Source organism: Mandrillus leucophaeus, unplaced genomic scaffold (genome assembly GCF_000951045.1).
Source record: "Mandrillus leucophaeus isolate KB7577 unplaced genomic scaffold, Mleu.le_1.0 Scaffold692, whole genome shotgun sequence".
In the NCBI taxonomy this organism is placed as follows: domain Eukaryota; kingdom Metazoa; phylum Chordata; class Mammalia; order Primates; family Cercopithecidae; genus Mandrillus; species Mandrillus leucophaeus.
The window spans coordinates 1,475,838-1,499,118 of NW_012107497.1; the positions used below are offsets into that span (position 1 = coordinate 1,475,838).

Consider the following 23,281-nt stretch of genomic DNA (forward strand, 5'->3'; position numbering starts at 1 on the left):
CTCATCCTTTTTTATGGCTGCATAGTATTCCATGGTGTATATGTGCCACATTTTCTTAATCCAATCTGTCACTGATGGACATTTGGGTTGGTTCCAAGAAGACTTGCTTTTTTAAGCACTAGGGATGATTTCTGGGTGATGTTCTGTGGCAGGTCAGATTAGTGAGCTGTACCACAGTGCCGCAGTATCTGCCTTTAGTCACATGTCCACAAAGAGATGTTCTGGGCTCCATATGATGGGGTTGCATACAGTGCTGAGCTTTTCTTTCAGGGGCATATTCAAAAAGGATGAGTTTTTGATTGCTGTCAAATTTGCTGTTATGCTGATTTTTTTAGAACTGTTTAGGCGACTAATACAAATTCATCCAAAGCTGTTAAGAATACATTGTAATCATCAGTGTGTTTAGAAAGCCTTTCTTCATTCTTTACCATGTATTTCCCATCCCAAGGGTTTCTTCAGATTAAAATATTAAATGGGACAGGCAAGATTGTGAAAGTAAAGGAGAAATGGGAAACACTAACACAGCAGTGGCATGATAGGGGATGGAACACAGTTAGAAACTTGGAAGCAAAGGGGAGCATCATCGTTCATATTTATGTGTAAAGAAAAGAACAGAATGTCCTTGGGTAGTTTACTATTTCTTACTAATTCTCCTCTTCACTTTTAGGCAAGCTTGCCAGTTTTTTAGTGGGGATCATAAATGTCTATCTATCTGTCTGTCTATCTATCTATCTATCTATCTATCTATCTATCTATCTATCTATCTATCTATCTACCGACCTATCTAATCTATCAATCATCTAATATATTATGTGTGCTTGTGTGTGTGTGTATGTAAGGATTTAATTGAAACAATGGTAGGACATTGCAACTTCAAAAATATTGTTTTACTTCACATACACTTTCCTCTAGGTTTCATAGCAAGAAAATAGATGGGTGTAGTTTTAGTTTTATCTACTTTTATTTGTTAATTCAAGGCACTAGAGAAATACTTAATCTATTTAAATCCCAAACATCTCTTTAAAATATTTTATGTGATGAACAAACAGAACCTCATGATTTAATAAAAATGAAAACGTTTTTGATGTTAAATGTTGAGGTAAAACTTTTGTTCAGTCATTACAAAATAATGACATTTTGAGAATCCTCTTATTTTTAATGTTGACTCCTCTAAAATTGAGACAATCACATCTTGGTATCAATATTATTTTTATGCATGATGTAATATTTAAAGGACTTTAAAATGTAAAATGCTGCATAAATATTATTGTTCTGCTTAACAGTGTTTCAAATACATTTTTGGAAAAATAGAAAAGTAAGCGATAACATGTACCTAAAGTTCTCATCCCCTATCAGCTAAATATTATGAAAACCTTGGCCTCTCTTGCTTCTCCAGAATAACAGATTCTCTTCACTCTACCTTAGACTAGGCATATGGAATTGGCAAACGCTCTCCTTAGCAACTGCAAAGTTCACCGCAGATGCATTTAATAGAAATAGCACAGATATAATTAAGCAGGTAGAAAGAAAGAATGAACATGTAGAAACACCTACAGTATTCCAGATTTCATGCTCACTTAATTGGATGATTCAGATACCTCTCTTCCATAATGTCCAGGTGAAAGAAATGTCAGTTCCTTTTATTTCTCTAAATCAAGCTAAAGCTCCGCTTACCAGAGCAAACACAAGTACAACCTGTTATGTTTTGGACTGTCTAATCCATTCTCTGTAGTTTCACAAGAATCTGGTGAGCTTACATGGCATCCAGAGAACAGGGTGATGACTAAAGCCCTTAACTCAACTTTATCTAAGGAACCTGATTTATTCAAAGAGGAGACAACTCTCTTCCTTCTTATCAACAGAAGGTACAGAGTTTCTTTCCCAAGGTATTCCCAAGGCCAAGAGGGGTTTTAGCTATTAATACACTTTCTCTTCCTCCGTCCCCAGTGTGTGTGTGTGTGTGTGTGTGTGTGTGTGTGTCTGTCTGTCTGTCTGTCTGTTTCTCTCACTGTCAATTTTGGGTGGGGTTTCAAGGTTTAAACAAGGTGACAAGTATAGTAGAAAAATCTCTGAAAAAGCTATTTGTAGACATTAACTGACTAGTTGTGTGACTTTGTACAACCCGCTTAAGGATTCAGTTTTATAACAGATAAGTTTAGGGAAATAAATTGCATTGCACATTGCCTTAGGTCTGTTATACCTGAAACCAGTTAGGAATCTCAGTTTTCTCCTAAAGCATCTTCCTGGAAGCTGGGTTTCCACTCCACCCCACCTCCCATGTGTTTATGCATTCCTGTGCTCCTCCCCTTAACTGAGAATCCTCATTAGAGGCCTGGGTAAAATGTTTCATAGTTTGAGTTATAATATATCAATAGTTTACATTATCTTAATTTTGTAATTTCCCAGGGCATTTTGAAATGTTATGATAACATGAAAAATGTATGACTTTCCTCAGTGAAAAGTTAATTAACAATTGCTTCTATTCTTCAATGAACAGCTTTATGGCTAAATTATTACTAGTTTTGTTTTTAATTAGATGACTAAATAATGCAAAATTAGACCATCTTTGTCCTTACACTGAATTAGACCATTCTTTGGCAACTCATGTACTAACTATTTTCATTTTTTTAAAAATGTATGATTCCAAGAACAAGCAAATGCAATTTGAATTACTGTCATTCAGAGGGAAAGTGGCCCCAAATGATGTCATGAAGCCAGTTTTATGATAAAGATGTCTGTTTTTATGAAATAAAGGTAAGGAGGAAAAAATGAATTAATACAACTTCACTTTGAGATTTTATTTTTTTAAAATTCTTGAGTTAGGCTGAAGACCAGATTTGTAATTTCTCATGTATGTGCTTTCTAAAACTTGCTTAAGGAAAACTGGATGGATTTTCTAAAAGGCAATTAAAGAGTTACAGTTGAAAAATCATCCTCCCTCATAAGTATTGGTGTGTACAGTAGTTTCCCTGCATGGAGGATATGCTGGACAATATATCGAGAACCGCAGCTCCAGGCAAAATTAAAATAGTGTTTTTTAGAGATACTAGGATTAGCTTGTTTACTAATTTGCTAAAGCAGCTGCATTTGCAAAATACATAAGCCTTAAGTTTTAATCTTAGAAACTCCCTTTCCCAAATATTCTAACAAGCTCAGTGGTCCTCTGCCTTTGCTGATACTTAGAACATCATGAGAGTCTTTAAAACTTACAGATGCCTAGGTCCCACCTGGGAAGTTTCTAATTTAATTGGTTTAGGCGGCAACCTAGTCACTGTGATGTTTAAAAACTCCCCAGGTGATTATAATGCACAGGAAAGGTTGCAAGCCATTGAACTTGTAAACAACATAGCAGCTCCTATACAAAAGCCAGTAAATTCAAAGAAAATTCAGCCATATGAATAAGAAAAAAAGTGTCAACGAAGCAGGGACTTCATAAACATACGTTTGCAACAACACATCATTGAATATGATTAATTTGGTATATTTGTTTTGTTATAAAATGTCTAGAAAAAAATGTAATATAACAAAACCAGCAAGCAATTTAAAACAAATAGGAAAAGATGATTAGTAGATCATATGATAGAATTTTCAGATAATATAGGAATCGGACATTCAATTTACGGTAGATTTTTATAGACAGATACATAGAAAAACACTCAGAGTAGACAACAGGATGTTAGCAGTGGTATTAATGAAAAAATGAGTTATTTCTACTTTTCTTAATAGTCATTGTATCTTTTTATAGTAAACATACATTGTTTTTGTAACAGGAAAAAAAGTAGTGTTCTTTCCTTGAAGCAAAAAAAAAAAAAAAGTAGGCCATTTGAAAATTAATGAATAAGGAAAATACACATTCAAACTTCTGGAATAAGAACAAAGCTGTAATCAAAGAAAATTCATAACCTTAATTTTTTTATATTTGAGATTAAAGGGAAAATAAGAGAACTAAACATTTGATTCTATAAGAAACTTTTAAAAAGCAGTACAAGAAATATCTTCAAAAATACTATATTGACAAATGCTTTCAAACAACTAAGTATGAATTATCTGTTTACAACATTTCAAACCACAAAAATAATACTTAAACCTCTATGTTCATGTTCTAAAGCCCATATAATCTTGATTATGAGACTTCAAAAAAATAGCATACACATTGAAAACTATCAACCAATCTCAGGAATACAGATGTTCAAATCTTATAAAATATAGCAGATTTAGCCAATAAGAGAATAAATCATCATGCCAAATTGGATTTATTTCAGGAAAACAGATATGCTTAATACAAGAGAATCCATTTATATTTATATCCTTCATTGTAGGTAAAGATCAGATGGAAAAAATATACAATATTTTTTAGTTATGTAAAAGTATTGATAAATGAAAAAGAATCTGTCCCTAATTTAAGAGTGGAAACAAAACTTTTAGCAATGTAAGAATAGATGATAGTTTATAAGCATACAAAATATTGTCTATGTCAAAACCAGAGCCAACTCTATGATTATTGCTGAAATATTGAAGGAATCCTTATTAAAATTAGAAACATAACTAGAATGACTACCAAAGCTGCTCTTTTTAAATGCGATTTTGTATACTCGAGTCAGCAAAAGAAGCGAAGTAAAAGAAATGGGAAGTATAAGTATTGGGGAAAAAAGTCAAATTATTCATATGAATAGATGATATTGTCGACTTGGTACTAAGTAAATCAACAGTGACGACTATTATAACTAATGGGGAAAATTAGTCCCAAAACTCATTAAGAAAAGAAAACCTAGAAATAATTAGATATTAATTAAATGTAATTTTTCTAAATGCTAATTTCTCTTTTAACAACCTATTGAAAATCAAAGCTATCATTTTCCACAGAAGTTCAACATGTGAAATTACTATGAATTTATTTAGCATGAAATTTGTTGATATACAAAGCTTTACTGAAAATATAACAGAATATTTGCATCATGGACAGATACAATATTTCTTGGTGGGAATATTAATATTTTAGACATAATTTACTACAAATTAACCTACAAGGTAATAGAAACACATACAATTTAAATTGGGGTGGCAGGAAGACATTGGATGTAACAATAATTACTCTAAAGTTTATCTGGCAGAAATATAGATGAGGTTTAATAGAAAATGTTGAAAACCTTAGATGAAAGGTCATTTGCCCATGTAGCTATTACATTGTTTAATAAAACTTCTACTGGCTGGGCGCAGTGGCTCACACCTGTAATCGCAGCACTTTGGAAGCCGAGGCAGGCGGATTACCTGAGGTCAGGAGTTCAAGGCCAGCCTAACCAACATCGTGAAACCCAACCTCTACTTAAAAATACAAAAGTTAGCCAGGCATGGTGGTGGGCACCTGTAATCCCAGCTACTTGGGAGGCTGAGGCAGGAGAATAGTTTGAACCAGGGAGGCAGAGGTTGTAGTGAGCTGAGATTTTGCCACTGCACTCCAGCCTGGGCAACAGAGCAAGGCGCCGTTCCAAAAAAAAAAAAAAAAAAAAAAAAAAAAAAAAAATCTATTAAAAGACTATACAAACAGATCAGTGAAGCAAAAGAGAAAGTCCCAGAATATGCTCCAGTGTATATAATAAAAATGGAATTTCAAAACAGTGGATAGAGATGGATTATGAAAGAAATGGTTTTGATAATCATGTTAAAAGGCCAAACCCTGCTTTACACAATGCAGTAAATTAAATTTCATCTTGAACAAATGTTCAATTATAATTAAGCTTAAGAAGCCCAAAGAACAGGAAGAACAAATAGGTGATTATTTCTACAATGTAGTGATGGTAGAGACCTATGTAGAAATGATTTTTAAAATCCCAAAATTTAAAATGGAAAACACACATAGATATTTTTTAAAATCTGTACATTAAAAACCAATTGAATCTTACAAATCAATTCAGAAAAATAAATGTATTGCCTAATTTTAAACATACAGGAAGAAAGTGTTAGAACTGGAGGTCTTTATTTTAAGTGAAATGAACCAGACATAGAAAGTCAAATATCACATGTTCTCACTCATAATTGTGTGGTAAAAAATGTGTACACATGTATACAGAGAGTGGAATGACAGACAATGGAAACTTAGTAGGATGAGGGGGTTGGAGTGGAGTGGATAATGAGAAATTAATGTGTATGATATATTTGGGTGAGGGACACCCTAAAAGCCCTAACTTGACCACTACACAATCTATGCATGTAACAAAATTACACATGTACCCCATACATTTGGACGAAAGGAAAATAAAATACATCCAAAGATATATGAAAAATACCTTTTTTCATTCTCATTTGTAACCAAATAATTAAAATAAAAATAACTTTTCCTTGTATACTTTCTATACTTCTGACAGAAGACTGAATCAATATATTTCATGAGAGCAGTTTGCAATACTAATCAAGAAACAGTGTGCTTACACTTGGCTAAGCAATTGCATTTCCAGGGAATCATCGAAGAAATGCTTAAGTCTATGTGCAAAGATTGAGTTGTACCTATATTTATTGTTTAATTGTCATTACAGTGAAAAATGGAAACAACACAAGTATTCATCAGTAGGAGGCTACTAAAAAGTGATATATCTCTAAAGAAGGGAAATTTAAAATAAAATTTTACAAGTGATTGCATTGATATTAAAGGTAGTCCAAATAAATAAATGAAAAAATAAAGCAGACTATAATACACAATATGTATACATATAATGCTATATTATGATCTCACTTATATATGCATATATATTAAAATATAAATTTTTAACCTCTGGGAAAGGCATTCATACCTAATTTTAAGTCTCTCATTTTTTCTTATTGGAATTTTAAAAAGTGTACAATACTTATTAATGAATATTACATTGTTTGAATCAATGTTTTTAATTTTTAATCAAATTATCTGTATATGATTCAAGTAATTTTTACTTCATAAGTTCTTTTATTTAAATATGCTGCATATTCCTCTCTCATTTCTCACTCTTTGGAGGCAGATATTTGAGTCATTCTCTTTTTCTAATGCATGACAAATCTGTAATAACATGTTTATATCTCTAATTCTTGATTTTCTCATTTTTTCATGGTCTATTGTCTCTCTTATGAGTGATTAAAAATTATCTCATTTACATCTACCCCACATATTTGTTCTATCAACTACTTTTTCTTTTACATGCATTTGTTCTATCAACTTTGTTCTATCAACTACTTTTTCTTTTACATAAATGTTCATTTTTTTTTCTTCAAAACAGTGTCAAAAATATCTCTTAGCCCTTCACATGATAAAATGGGGATTTTAGTGGTCCTCCATATTTCTTCACTTCTCCTAATGAGTTTCTTCTCCCAAATTCTGTAAAGTCTACTTTTAATTTTATGTTCAGTTTCATTTCTTCTGTGTTCTCTAACTATGATTAGGTCTCCTGTTTTGTCAAAGATTTATTCTAAAAATTGAAAACATATAAACAGCATGTACACAATTATTATAGCACCATAAATATGTTTCATTGCAGAGTCAGTTATGGTGTTGGGCTTACATTTCCTTTCCTATGATTTCAATGGCGAGTTACCTCTGCTACTTTGAAGAAAATCTCGATTCAGGTTAAAATGGATTCTCTTTTCTTTTTCTTTCTTTCTTTTTTTTTTTGAGACAGAGTCTCACTCTGTCACCCAGGCTGGAGTGCGGTGGTGCCATCTTGGCTCACTGCAACCTCCATCTCCTGGATTCAAGCGATTCTTCTGCCTCAGCCTCCCAACTGGTTGGGATTACAGGCGCACACTGCCACACCTGGCTAATTTTTGTATTTTTAGTAGAGATGGGGTTTTGCCATGTTGGCCAGGCTGGTCTCGAACTCCTGACCTCAGGTGATCCACCTGCCTCGGCCTCCAAAGTGCCGGGATTACAGGCATGAGCCACTGCTCCAGCTAAAATGGATTCTCTTTTCTTACACTCAGCAGTCTCTCAAATTCAAATAACAACATTGGAAGTTCCTAAGTCTATTGAGTCTTTATCTACCAAATCTCCCTCTCTCTCACTTTCTCTTTCTCTCTTATGTACACGTACACATACACACACACACACACACACACACACACACACACACACACACACACGCCCTTCTCAAAAGGTAAGAGAAGAGGATGGTTTGTAAAGGGGAAACGTCTTTGGAAACACCCACACTTTAATAATGTCTTAACTAATCATATTCCTTGGGTGTTTTTGCTGTTTGGTAGTTTGGGGTTTTGTGTGTTTTATTTTCTAATAACCTGCAGAGTAGGAAAGAAGAGAGTCAAGAAACTCATTGTAAAGATGGAGTTCAGTATGATATTGAAGCAGGCTATTTCCCTGACCCCTTCATGGGACTCGCAACAGGGGTGCCTCATTTACCTAGACCACAGTTTTCAGCTCCTTATGGGAGGGAGCATGCAAGTGAATTCCAGGGGTTTGGGGTACGAATGATCCTGTCACCCAGGTACTGAGTATAGTACCCAATAGTTAGTTTTTCAACCCTTATCCCCCTCCCTCCTTCCCCTTCTAGTAATCCCCAGTGTCTATTTTTGGCACCATTATGTCCTTGAGTATCCAATATATAGCTCCCACTTATAAGTAAGAACATGTGGTATTTGGCTTTCTGTTGCTGCATGAATTCGCCTAAGATAATGGCCTCCAGCTGCACCTGTGTTGCTACGAAGGACACGAGTTCATTCTTTTTTATGACTGCATAGTATTCCATGGTGTATATTTACCACGTTTTCTTTATCCAGTCCACCAATGATGTACATCTGGGTTGATTCCATGTCTTTGCTATTGTGAATAGTGCTGTGATGAACATGTGAATGCGTGTGTCTTTATGTTAAAACAATTTGATTTATTTTGTGTATATATTCAGTAACGGGATTGCTGGATTGAATGGTAGTTCTGTTTTAAATTCTTTGAGAAATCTCCAAACTGCTTTCCACAGTGGCTGAAGTAATTTACATTCCCACCAACAGTGTATAAGCATTCCCTTTTCTCTGCAGCTTCACCAGAAACTGTTGTTTTTTGAGTTTTTAATAATGGCCATTCTGACTGGTGTGCGATAGTATCTCATTGTGGTTTTGATTTGCATTTCTCCGGTAATTAATGATACTCAGCATTTTTTTCATATGCTTGTAGGCTACTTGTATGTCTTCTTTTGGGAGGTGTCTGTTCATGCCTTTTGCCTGTTTTTTGATGGGGTTGTATTTTGCTTGTTCAGTTTCTTAAGTTCCTTATAAATTCTAGATATTGGACCTTTGTGTGATATGTAGTTTGCAAGTATTTTCTCCCATTCTGTAAGTTGTCTGTTTACTCTGTTGACAGTTTCTTTTGCTGTGTGGAAGCTTTTTAGTTTAATTATGCCTCACTTGTCAATTTTTTGGTTTTGCTCCAATTGCTTTTGAGGATTTAGTCATAAATGCTTTCCCAAGCCCACTGTCCACAATGATGTTTCTTAGGTTTCCTTCTAGAATTCTTCTAGTTTGAGGTCTTACATTTAAATCTTTAGTCATCTTGGGTTAGTTTTTATACATGGTGAAAATTAGGAGTCCAGTTTCACTCTTCCACATATAGCTAGCCTGTCCATTTATTGAACAGGGAGTCCTTCCCCATTGCTTATTTTTGTCAACTTTGTTGAAAATCAGATGACTACAGGTGTGTGGCTTTATTTCTGGGTTCTCTACTTTGTTCCATTGGTTTATGTGTCTGTTTTTGTGCAAGTACCATGCTGTTTTTGTTTTTGTTTTTGCTCTTATTTAAATGTTGTAAAAATTGCATGTATTTAAGATGTATAATGGGATGTTTTGATGTGCATATACGCAGTGAACTGATTACTACAGTTAAGATAATTAACATATCCATCTCTTCACATAGTTATTTTGTGTCTGTGGTAAGAAAACTTACAATTTACTCTCAGCAAATTTCGAGTATACAATACAGTATTACTGACTATAGTCTCTATGCTGTACATTAGATCTCTAGAACTTATTCATTGTATGTAACTGAAACGTTATACCATGCTGATTCGGTTGCTGTAGCCTTATAGTGTAGTTTGAAGTTGGGTAATGTGATGCCTCTGGCTTTGTTCTTTTTCCTTAGGATTACTTTCGGGCTCCTTTCTGGTTCTATATGAATTTTAGAATAGCTTTTTTTCTAGTTCTGTGAAAAAATGATGTTAGTGGTTTGATAGCAATAACATTTAATTTGTAGATTGCTTTGGGTAGTATGGCCATTTTAATGATACTGATTCTTCTAATCCATGAGTGTGGAAAATTTTTCTATTTGTTTGTGTCATCTGTGATTTATTTTAGTAGTGTTTTGTAGGTCTTCTCATAGAGATCATTCACCTCCTTGGTTTAAAGTATTTCTAGCTCTTTTATTTTTTATGGCTATTATAAATGGGATTGCATACTTGATTTGGTGCTCAGCTTGAAAATTATTGGTATGTAGAATTGCTACTGATTTTTGTACATTGATTTTGTATCCCGAAACTTTACTGAAGTCAGTGCTATTTTTAGATGGATATATGAGAATGTTTAACTTATATGGAGAATCATAGACATTGCACAATTTATACTTCACAAATCATCCACACACATGCATTCTTTTCTTACCAGAATAGTGGAAATGTTGCATAAAATGAACTTAATGGTTTTTATTTCCTTTATTCATAAATGTACAGTTTATCAAGAAGATGCCCTTTGACTTACTGATGTGTAAGAAAGGACTAAAAGGATAGGAAAAAGAATAAGTAGCTCTGACTTTTCCTTTCTGTCTACATCATCATTTTTATTGTAAGGCGGTTGGCCAATACAAGGAAGGAACACAAGTAAGAAAAGATATTATGTGATTTTTTTGGTCATTAGTATTTCTTAGAATGTCACACACTTCTTCCTGCATTTGGAGTAAGTTTTTGTTCACATGGAAAACATGACCTTCCATGGCTATTAACATCCCTGCTTACTCAGTTCTAGAAATTGCATGCTTACCTTGTATTTGATTGGAATCTCATTGAACCTCCACACATCATGGTTCCACAAGAATTCTGTGCTCATGGAGCTTTGCAAAGGCCAGTTTGAGTGGAGCAGCAAGGAATGGTGGTCACACATATTGCATATACCTACTGTGTTTATGTGCATATTTCATTGCCCCATGTGACTTCACATGTAAAGCACAACTTCAAAGATAAGATTATTAATAATGTCAGTGTTGCGACAGCAGAGTATTGAACCAAGAGTGGGGCTCTTCTGAGTGCAGGGCCCTGAGCAGTAGCACATGTCACGTGTCCATGAAGATGGCTTTGTCGACATGTTAAAATTTTGTGTGAAAAGTTGTGATCAGTAAAAGGAAACAAGTTTTTTCAGACCATCTCAGAATGCTTATTACACCCATGTGCTTTAGAATCTCCAAAAGTGATAAATATATTAACCCTCATAATCTTCAGTAGTAAGAAAATGGGCAGAACTTCTGAGACTAAACCTCAGCTAGGCTATCTTATTTCCTGGTGAATTTCTTGGCTTTGCCAATATGCACAGACTCCTTTTTACTAATCAAACTTCCCAAAGATTTATGGATTTATTAGTCCAGTGCTAGTTTAATAACAAATAATTTAAAATATGACCATCTACTAGTTCCAGTTTTTATACAGCAGATCAGCAGATTACCCCCATCATACACACATATTGAGCTACCTAAATGGGAAGCTAAATTATAATTAGAAGGCCAGGTGCGGTGGCTCAAGCCTGTAATCCCAGCACTTTGGGAGGCCAAAGCGGGTGGATGGCTTGAGGTCAGGAGTTCGAGACCAACCTGGCCAACATGGGGAAACGCCGTCTTTACTAAAAATACAAAAAAATTATCCAGACTTGGTGGTGCGCGCCTGTAATCCCAACTACTTGAGAGGCTGAGGCAGGAGAATTGCTTGAACCCAGAAGTTAGAGGTTGCAGTGAACCGAGATTGCACTTTTGTGCTCCAGCCTGGGCGACAGAGCGAGACTCCATCTCAAATTTATATGGAAGATTATTTGGTGAATACGCTATTAGAACAAAAAGAAAGAAGTGTTAGTGAAGTGATAGGGTATTTCCCAACTCAGATATATGATACCTGCTAATGGACTGTTTGTGATTATAAATGTAGTATATGCTCATTGTGAAACATAGACATTATGAAAAACATAAAATCCCCTATAATTACACTTGTATTTGTGCTAGATACATTTTTCTTGCTCTGCAACAACTATTTTTTTCTTTAAGTTTATAACGTTGTCAGTATTGTTGGATATCCTCAGGGATTCCGTCATCTTTTCTTAATTGTGGTTAATTACTTAACCAATTATTACAAATTATTTTCCTATAATTTATTGCTGTTAGTATCAAACAATTAAATACCCTAGGAAATGTCTTGTTACTTGATCTATGAATTGGGGAGAATCTATATTCTACATAGGGGCTTTTTTTCTCGTTTTCAATATAATACAGTGGTTTGGCAAATACAGACAAAAAATAAATGTTGTCTACCTACTTTTCAATTATCCAAGTATGGTTTAAAATAAAAACATCCCTACTGATTTTTTAAACTCTTACATAATTGCCTAATTCTACAGTAACTGAGGTTGGTAGTAGCTAAAACCTGTTATATTCCTAGTGATGCCCAATGAGCCTTGGGAAATGAGTAGGTGGATATAGTCTAGTTGCTAGAAAATACTTGCTTGTTACTGACTTATCCGAGAGGAAATGAACACTTTCATTTATCAGGGACAGAGTATAAAGTGTTCGTCACCGAAGCATTTCTAAAAGCTCTACAGTCCTTTGAATACTGATAAGGACTCTGAAATTAAAGGGAAAATATGCAAGTAATCCGGATTATCACAGGTTTTTTATGAACTGCTCATACTTTTACTCCTTTTATAAGTATGATTTTCCCCACCCCCAAACCCAATAAATTCTATGATCCTTTTCATATATAATATTATCAGCAAGGTGTCTTATAGTTTCCTTTAAAATATGTAAATTACCAAGAGAACCAGAATTATTGTGAGGCTCATAACGGTAGATCTTAAAGAGAGTGGAAAAATCAGTAGTTTTCAAACTTTGCTGCACCTTGGTGGAGTGTGTACAAATAGTGAGATCTGCATTCTCTCTCCACAGAGTCTGACTTAAGTGGTCTGTAATCCGAGCATTTCAATTTGAAAAGTTTCCTAGATCATTTGAATGTGTATCCAAGGTTGAAAGCCAGAGTAAAATGAAGGACGTTCTGGGGCCTCAGAGAAGCAACTTCACTACTTTTTTCAGGTTCTTTGAATAATTGACATCATCTCCAAATTCAAATCATTGATAGTCATGATGAGTACCTGTTTTACTCCAGAAATCAATATAATATTGGTTACCTCAGTGCTTGCTCTTAATTGCCATGATCAAAGGAAGAAGAGAGACTTGTCGTGTTCAGATATAGGTTATGTAATGTGTGTCTGTAAAACACTAATGTGATTGACTTCCTCCATCCACTCATCTATCCATCCATGCATCCATCCATGTATACCTCGTATACCTCCATTCATCTACTAATACAATGTCTCTGTCTAGGCTCCAGGACTGCCGCTTTAAGGTTGTTTACGAACTCAGTAGGTAGTATGTTATCCTCAGGCTTTGGAAACAGGGATTTAGTGAAAGAGCAACCAACTCAACATACTAGATTAACTTGAAAGGGAAAAGTTATGCTTATTGCATAAATTATTTCCCTCTTGTCCTTTCAAATCCATTTTTCATTCTTTACCACTGTGCTTTGTCCTGGGGACTGCCCTTTAGGAACGGCATCAGAGTTCCTTTGCCCTATGGTTTCCAGTTGAGAGAGGCTGCAGCAGGAGTGCAGTGGATAAGAAAAGGGTGGAGGATTTATTTTCATGGCTCCATGGAATTTCCACAGGTTAGCCCTGAACAGCTAATGTTAGACCAGAGCTTCTGCTGGATAGCTCTCTCTTGCATTGCTATTGGGTCTGGCTCTCTAGTTCAGGAAACCTCCTTCCTCTTAACCCTTGAGGTCTACAGTTAACTCTCCATCATCCCTTCTTGAATTTCCTAACACTGAGCATATCTCTATTGATAACCCCTTTAGCAAACTGGCCTTACGTACCCGCAGATTGAGAAACCAATCCTTCAGTTTCTGCCAGGACTCTTATTGAGTTAATTTGGGATAATTTGTTTACACTATCCTCTTATAAAGTGACTATGTACATTAGCATATTAACTCCTTTGAGGATTTTCATTTATTTTTGTTATTAAAGCATCACACATTTTTTGATAATGTGAATTTTTGTTGTGGAATGTCTAAACACCTAATGGTTGTAGAACTCATTTTTGCAAACCCTTGAATAGCTACATTATGGGGAAGTAGGAGACTCAATCACAGCCAGAAGTGTCTCAGACACAAGCACCTGCAATGACTCCCTTATATACAGTTTTATCCCACCAGAAATTGGGACTAGGTACAAGTGTTCTAGGTAACATTTCAGGATCCTACTGTCGTAAAGATTATTATGGCACAAAAACTATTTGGCTAGAAGTATCCCCAGACTCCTCCATGCCTATCCTTCAGGCCGCATTGTCTTCCTTGATCCAGTTATCTGAGGATGTGCTTGCAGTAGCAGACGAGCTTTTGGGGAAATTTCATTTTAAGAAAAAAAGCAGGGAGGAAGAAAAGGGTAAGAAATGAGAAAGAGAAGAGGCCCATGGACTAGAAGTGGGCTGTCCTGTTTCTGGGAAGCTTTGCGAAGGTTTCAGAAGTAGCAGTATCTCATGCTGAATGAAAACGAGAGGGAAATGTTGACTTTTAAAGTAATAGGCTATACCCCTTTATGATGGGATTTAGAGATACAAGTAAGCTGGGCGTGGTGGCTCATGCCTGTAAATCCCAGCACTTTGGGAGGCCGAGGCAGGCAGATCACCTGAGGTCAGGAGTTTGAGACCAGCCTGACCAATGTGGAAAAAGCCCGTCTCTACTAAAAATACAAAATTAGCCAGGCATGGTGGTGCACACTCGGGAGGCTGAGGCAGGAGAATTGCTTGAACCCGGGAGGCGGAGGTTGTGGTGAGCTGAGATGGCGCCATTGCACTCCAGCCTGGGCAACAAGAGCAAAACTCCGTCTCAAAAAAAAAAAAAAAAAAAAAGAGAAAGATACAGAGGTAAAAGTAAAGGTATGAAATCACCTGTGGTTTCTAGACAGTTTTTTTTCGTGTGTGTGAAATACCAAAAACAGAATACATGTTTTGAAACATTTTAAAAGCTTAAAAAGGTTTTTAAAATCTTCCTTCTTCCTTTTGCTGGCCTAATATTACCTCCTATATCCACCCCCCACTGATTATTTACATTTAATGCTTTCTAGTAAAATCATTAAAATGAGGTTTATGGATTATTCATAATAGGCAGGATGAAAAAGGAAGTTGAGGCGATAGTGATCCTTTCTCAGCTGTTAATGGATAAAGAGTTTGATAGCAAGAGGAAAAAGGCATAACATTAGTATTACTTGTTGTCTAAGTGGGAGAGAGAGAATTGGTTTTTTTCTTATATTTTCTGTACTCTACTCTTATTTCCAAATATTCTTTAATGCGTATATGTGACTTTGTGACTTCTATATTCAGTGCAAAAAGGATTAAAAAATTAATTTAAGAAATCAATTTACACTAAGTGTCTCCAGTGCCAGAGAGGGAGGGAAGGACATTCATAGCTACAGTGTTCATAATAGCAAATAATTGTATTATGGTCATACCATGGAGTATTATATAGCAGTATAAATACTTAACTATGGTCACACGTAAGAATACGAAACAATCATAAAAACATAATGTAGAGGGCCACAAACATTTTCTTAAAGGGCCAGATAGTCCATATTTCAGGCTTCTAGGTCATATTGCAAATACCTAACTATGTTGTTGTGGTATCGAAGCAGCCATAGATATTATATGAGTGAACAGGTGTGAGTGAGTCTAATACAACTTTATTTTTAAAATCTGTCAGGGAGACTATGGGCAGTAGTGTGCTGACCCTTGTATTAGACAACACTCCAGAAAGCTCAAGCATAGGAGCACCTAATGAAAATATTGTTTTGGCATGCATGCATATGTGATAAATCGAAAAAGCCAACACAAAACAAATGAGCAAACAAAAGAAATCACAGGCAATGATATGACAATCCCCAGATTCTGGATGGTACTTAATCCGGGGTAAATGGAGGAGTACAAAAGAGTGAAGAACTAGTGTAGGAGCACATAGGTTCAGGTGTGAGTTATTGCTAATATTTCAATTATTGGGATGGACATATGTTTGTTCTACTATTAAGTTTTGTAACTCACATATCCATTACATATATTCTTTTATGCATCAAGTATCCCATTGCACAAAGGAAAAATCATAAAAATTGGGGGAAAATGGAGGCAAGCATAGATCTTGGGGCCCAGTATAGCATGCTTTTTTGTATTTTTAAATTTAAAACTGTTTTTAGAGATGTGGTATTTCTCTGTCACCCAGGCTTGAACTCCTGGGTTCAAGCAATCCCCCTGAATACCTGGGATTACAGGTGGGTGCCACTTCACCTGGCTAACTAAAGCAAAATTCTTTTAAAGATGGGACCTCTGTTTGTTGCCCAGGCTGGTCTCTAACTCCTGACCTCAAGTAACCCTCCCACCTCAGCCTCCAAAAGGGATTATAGGTCCAAGTCATTGTGCCCCACTTTCTTCAACATGCTTAAATACATCTTGGAAGCACAGTGTTTATTACCCTGTTTCTAAAAGAGGTGCATCTATTGTAATCAAATTTATAATGTTCTTATAAATGGTTTTCATTAGTTTTACTCAAGCTCTCAACCTATTTTTTTGATGATGACTACCAGTATTTATTGATTCACTGATAATCTTTGTAATGTCCTTAACTCTTAGGGATTAGATGGCATTAAATCTTTATTATGAAATGGATTTTGTTCCTTATTTAAGTATTTTAGTAGCAACAAAATTGGTCACAACAACATTCCACTGAAGTAGAATAGTCAGAAAGGAACCCTCGTCACAGAAATAAATTAGGTTGAGCAAGACTACACCTAATGACATTGAGATAAAGGCCCAACTCCTGACTCACCACCCAGTGTTCTAGTGGTGTGCCTGCTCTGCAATTCTCCTTAAGTTGATGTGCATCTATCTCTTTAGGACCAGGGGATATTTAGTCTGTAATGGCTTTTCCGGCAACGTGTCTCATTTTAGCTGCTTCAGTCGTTGAGATAACACTCTCGTCACTGCCTCTCTGATGGTTTCCCATTCAACAGCAGTCATTTCATCTTGGGACACTTTTCCTCACAGTCAACAGTTTTTCCTTTGTGTAATTAAGTCTCATTTTTTTCTGGATAGATCCATTTGTGCCAGAACTCTTCTGCTGCCTTGAAGCTTTCACCATTCAGTTATTTTTAGTGTTATCTCTTTCCTTTCATTAGCACAGAGCTAAACTGTGCATATTTTGTTCTTTCAGCTTTATACAGATTAAGATCTTCTAGCTCCTTAGTCATTCATTTTAGCTGTTGCACTGAATTTCCTACAGTTCATTTAAATCATCCAGTTCAGTTTAATATGCCCAGAATAAATAGAGCATCATTTTTTTTTTTCACATCTAATCACCTACCCCCACCAATGGTAAGTGTTAAGGATTATAAACCTTTGTGACTTTGCCTGTTTACTCCCTTAGTGGGTGAGCTCTGAGCCAAAATATAAATTCAGTAAAGTTTTTCTTAATATCTCTAGTCTCTACTTCTGGCTCCCTTCCCTCAGGGTATTATCCCCTTTACAAATATTTTTGGTGTCCTTCAGTTTCCATTTGTTTTTAAAAAAATACATTCCTATCAAAATGGGAAAATACCTGCGGTCAGTCATTTCTTTCATAAGCCATGTTTTCTCAATACAGTTAACTCTAATCAAATACAAGACACAGGGAAATAGGTAATGCCTTACAAAGGAATTTTAGCCATATACGTTTGGGTAAGGTGAATTTCTCATATCCTGGAAATGGTTTTGGGTGCTCAGGAGGCTACATCAGAAAAAAATACATAGTTATTCTCCAACTGGGAGTCAACTTGATTCTTTTGATGGAAAAATAGAGGCTGTAAATCCCCAGCTCCAGCTGGCAGAGATCACTTTGCTCAGAAGTTTTGCATGTAAAAAGAAACTTCTTTTCTGGGATCACTGATTTATTTCAGCTGTACCCTCAAACTGGGAGTCAGATACACCCTCTAACCAGCAGACCTGATATTCCCCAGCCTTCTTGGGCTTCTATATCAATCGTTTAAACTACACTATAATGGGGATCATTCGCCAAAGTTCATTGTCATTCTCTCCTAGGCATACGAATTTATAATTACTTTTCTCTCAATATGTACCCACGACTCTCCTTTCTTCACCCTTATGATATTTATTCAAATATTAAATGTTGCCCCTTGTTTCTACCTTTATTCCAAATGCCTAAGAGGTCTGCTATAACTATATTGCTGTAATCTATTGCATTTTTACCCTATAGATGGAAAATATGTTGGTGAATTGTTTATAAGGTTGGAAGTTCCCCTGAAATTAAAATCCAGCCACCCCATTAGGGGAGTGCAGAAACTATATGTAATATGACACATATCAGTATTACTTTTATTACATATGCTTATTATTTATTGTTCAAATATGGTCCTGTACACACACAGTTTCCACAAAAGAGCAGTATCAGTGTTAATCAGTTCGAAATAGGCAAGGATTTGTGATCCCAACTCACAAAATACAATTCCTTATGGTTACAAAATCTCATTCAAATGGATTCTATTGTAGCCATATCAATAAGGAAACTGATCTATCAGCCAAAATTGGAAATAGTCCGGATAAAGTAGACTGATCTTACATTCATGCACAGATGTTTGTTCATTATTTATACTTGATAAGGACAGATATGTTTGTCTGTAGCATAATGCGTGTGTTTATATTTGAATAGATTTTCTAGACTCTCATTTTAGTTCTAGTAACAATTGTCTGATTCTGAATAAGGACTTCCACTTTATAGAAGCAGGCAAAATTTAATTTGTCATAGTTACCACTGAACCCATTTCCTTTAAATATTCAATCTGCTTTGATACAGTAGGTATTGGAGTTTCAAACCTTAAAATGAAAAAAAGCTTTATGATGGAATATAAGTTGATATAAATACTTTCAATGTACCTATATTCCATGTTACATTCAGTTAGCTGGCATTTCATCTTCACTAATGCACTTTTTCAATACTCATACATTCTTTAGTGTTTGATAATGTGACAGATCAATCCCCTATAAAATTAACTTTAAATCAATTGATATGTTAGCATGTGAGTATATGTGTGTGCCTATGAATACATACATATATACACATACTTATATGCTTATATGTTTGTTTGAATCTCTCACTGACCTTAGCCATAAAAACACTTTTATTCTGTTGATTTATACCTCAGCCTACATGTGAACAAAAGATTCAGCAAATCATAATAACATAGTTACTCTATTTTCCAATTTATTTGTAATAAATATGCATTACCTACATAACATTTACATCAATATGAGCATACATTACTTATACAATGTAATGGTCTAAATAATGCAACTATCGACAATAACCACACACTTTCCCCCTAGCAATTACAGAATACAGTTTCTCTGTTGCACAACATGTCTGACTATAGTAAATTTAGGATTATCTCCTTATTAGGTTTCCACTTATACTCTTAATGAATCATATTTATTTTATAGCAGCTTATTAGTAAAGTTGACTGCCAAGATAGGCAATATATACAATTTCCTCAAAAACTGGGGCTTTCACCATTAATTTAACAAACCCATATGAATCTATATATGAATCATATGACTATATACACAATATATAATAAGATAAAATACATAATTTAACGTATAACATATGAAATAATATATAATATTAATAATTAATATGTATTAATATAATATAAATATAATATATAATAAATATATAACATATGAATCATATAATATAAAAATATATGCATAGACTTGAGGTAGGTGTAAAGAATGGAAAAATTAAAAAATAGTGCACTTGATGAGTTCACAACCTAGTATAGTGTGTCGTAGAGAATGTAGCATTTTGTGTATGCAATAGTAAAGGTATATATATATTGCAAAAGAAATGAATTATTTTGCTTAGGGTAGGAAGAAAGGGGTAATATTTGAGATAAATCTCAAAGCATGTAAAGATTTATCAGATGAAGAATTGGGGTTACAGAGGAATAGGGGTTGCATTCCAGGAGAGAGGAACCAACATGTACAAAAGCTTAAAGGAATATAATTTCATAGTTTCTGGGAAGGACAATGGGTAGCTATATGTTTCTGAAATCCTGAATGCTTGGGTGAAATACCAAAAATGGGGCTAGAAAAGCAGGTTAAGATTAGATTGTAAAGGCATTTAAAAGCATCTTGATTAGTTGGGAAATAATTTCTACAATGTTTTAGTTGTATAAATAACAAAAGCTTCTTTTAATCCAGATACTTAGTGGAAGTTCCTCTTTCTCTAAGTAGAATAATAGACCTACTACTAATAATAATACAGTATCATATATTTTTATACCTTTTTGTTTTTCTGACTACTTTCAAGTACAGAGATGGTCCCCGACTTACAGTGGTTCAACTTAACAATTTTTTGACTTGAGGATGGTGTAAAAGTGATACTCATGAAGTGGAAACCATACTTTGAGGACCTATACAACTATTCTGGTTTTCACTTTCAGTGCAGTGTTCAATAAATTACATGAAATATTCAACATTTTATTATAAAATAGACTTTGTGTTAGATGATTTTTTCCCAACTGTAGGCTAACGTAAGTGTTCTAAGCATGTTTACGATAGGCTAGGCTAAGCTATGGTACACAGTATGTAACATGTATCAAATGCATTTTCAATTTACAAAATTTTCAAACTATGATGGGTATATCAGCATATAACTTCATTGTAAGTTGAAATGCCCATCAATGATAGACTGGATAAAGAAAACTGGCACGTATACACCATGGAACACTATGCAGCCATAAAAAAGGATGAGTTCATGTCCTTTGTGGGGACATGGATGAAGCTGGAAACCATCATTCTCAGCAAACTAAAACAGGAACGGAAAACCAAACACCACATGTTCTCGCTCATAAGTGGAAGCTGAACAATGAGAACACATGGACACAGGGAGGGGAACATCACACACCTGGGCCTGTCAGGGGGTCGGAGGCAAGGGGAGGGAAGCATTAGGAGAAATACCTAATGTAGATGACAGCTTGATGGGTGCAGCAATCCACCATGGCACGAGCATACCTGTGTAACAAACCTGCACATTCCGCACATGTATCCCAGAACTTAAAGTATAACAATAATAAAAAAGAAAAGTATCAGTGCATGATGGGTTTTGATATCCTCAGTAACTATGGCCAATTAGTTGAACATGGCACAGTATTATCAATTTGCAGTGGAGGAAACAAAGGAGAAACCGGAGGAACAGTGAGAGAGAGAGAGAGAAAGCTGCTGGTCATGTCCTCTTTCCAGCACGTCACCCTCCATGTTCTTCTTCAAATCAAAAAACGTAAAAGTGAAGGGGAGCTTAGTAGCATTCAGCTCTGCTACACTGCACACCAGCTATACACAGAGGCAATCAATATGGTTTGGACACAGCTGATATAATTTGGTGGAGCTCTAATTGAATTTTTTCCCCTTCTTAATATAATTACACCTACAGAACATCTCCAATTAAGTGTCCCCCCATCAGTCTCAAAATTAAATATCCCAAGTGGAACTCATTATCTACTCCCACATAAACCAGCTCTTCATGACTGTTTCCCCTTTCTATTATAAGCATCACTGCTTCCAGGCTCCTAAATCTGAAATCCCTGGAGTCACTTATTTTTTTATTCCTTTCTCCATCCTCAAATCCATTCAGTCACTGAATGCTATTGACTAATGTTTGAAATTATATCTATGCATACCTTCCTTTACGTGATGGATAAATGTTTTTGGAATGTGTTTACACAGAACAAGGAATCGGTGAACAAAAGAATAAAGCCATGAATAAACAAATGTTTATTCACCGTTTTCTTTTTTCTTTTTTTCTTTTTTTATTATACTTTAAGTTCTAGGGTACATGTGCACAATGTGCGGGTTTGTTACATAAGTATACTTGTGCCATGTTGGTGTGCTGCACCCATCAACTCTATTTGTAGTACTGCACCCTAAAGTTTGTAATGTCTGAGAATATCTGATTGTAAGCAATTACCCCAACCCCATGTAAGTTACCAGTGTTATAACAGGTATGTCTCCTTATATGTGAATTTATTCAAAGTTTCTTAATTATCTTTTTAAAATCTCTTATTTTAGAAAGCACTCTCAATTGCTTTATTCAGAATAAGATAATACTCTTTAGAAGACAAATCATTGCAAATTTTACATCCATAAGTAGATTACCTGATGAAACAGATTGAAAAACTGAAGGCAAATATTGAATGTTAGATTATTCTCAGGTATCTGACTTCATCGTTTTACTTGCTAGGTGTCATTGTTAATGATAACTTTAAAATCACACATACCTACATATCCACATATAAAAAACAGTAAGCAGTCATGCTATTGAATTCATAAATATATGCTAAAATACAAGGGGAAAAATATAAACAGCTTTCTTACTAGCAAGCAGAGTGCGGCGTGAGGTCAAATTTTTATGATGAATAGCATACATATTCACAAAGTAATTTATCTCAACTTATGTAGCTGGAAATGGAGTTGATGTGTTCTGAAAAAACCTTCTAGATGACGTTAAAAAAAGGGGTTCTTATGACAAAGAAAAAAATTACATCAAAGCAGCTTGCAAAGAGATTGAATAAAGTCATTTCATGAAATGCGAGAGTAAAAAACATGCCAACATTTCTAATATTTCTAATGTTTTCTATGATATAAATATGAAATATAAAAATAGTTAATATTTTTATCATAGAAAATTAATGGCATCAATTTCTTATCAAAATAATGCATATAATTGATTATATATATCTGCTAAACTCCTAAAATGTTGTGTATACATGTTGGCCTAAAACATTTTTAAGGGCTCACAGGCATATTTTCTTTTAGGAGAATAGAAACTGCTTAATACATAAGATGATTTTATATTTCGGTACCCATGCTGCATTTTACAAGGGGTTGGAGAACCACATGTCTATTTTTTTCTAAATCAAATAATCTGTG

At 34.9% G+C, this 23,281-nt stretch overlaps 1 protein-coding gene across 1 annotated transcript in view; it reads left to right on the forward strand.

The window, feature by feature from the left end:
- Window positions 1-23,281, forward strand: part of LOC105555622 (dystrophin) — a gene marked incomplete at its 3' end in the record, with an annotated part of 1,920,295 nt that overhangs the window by 271,626 nt on the left and 1,625,388 nt on the right. The gene's annotated exons all lie outside the window — the stretch shown is intronic.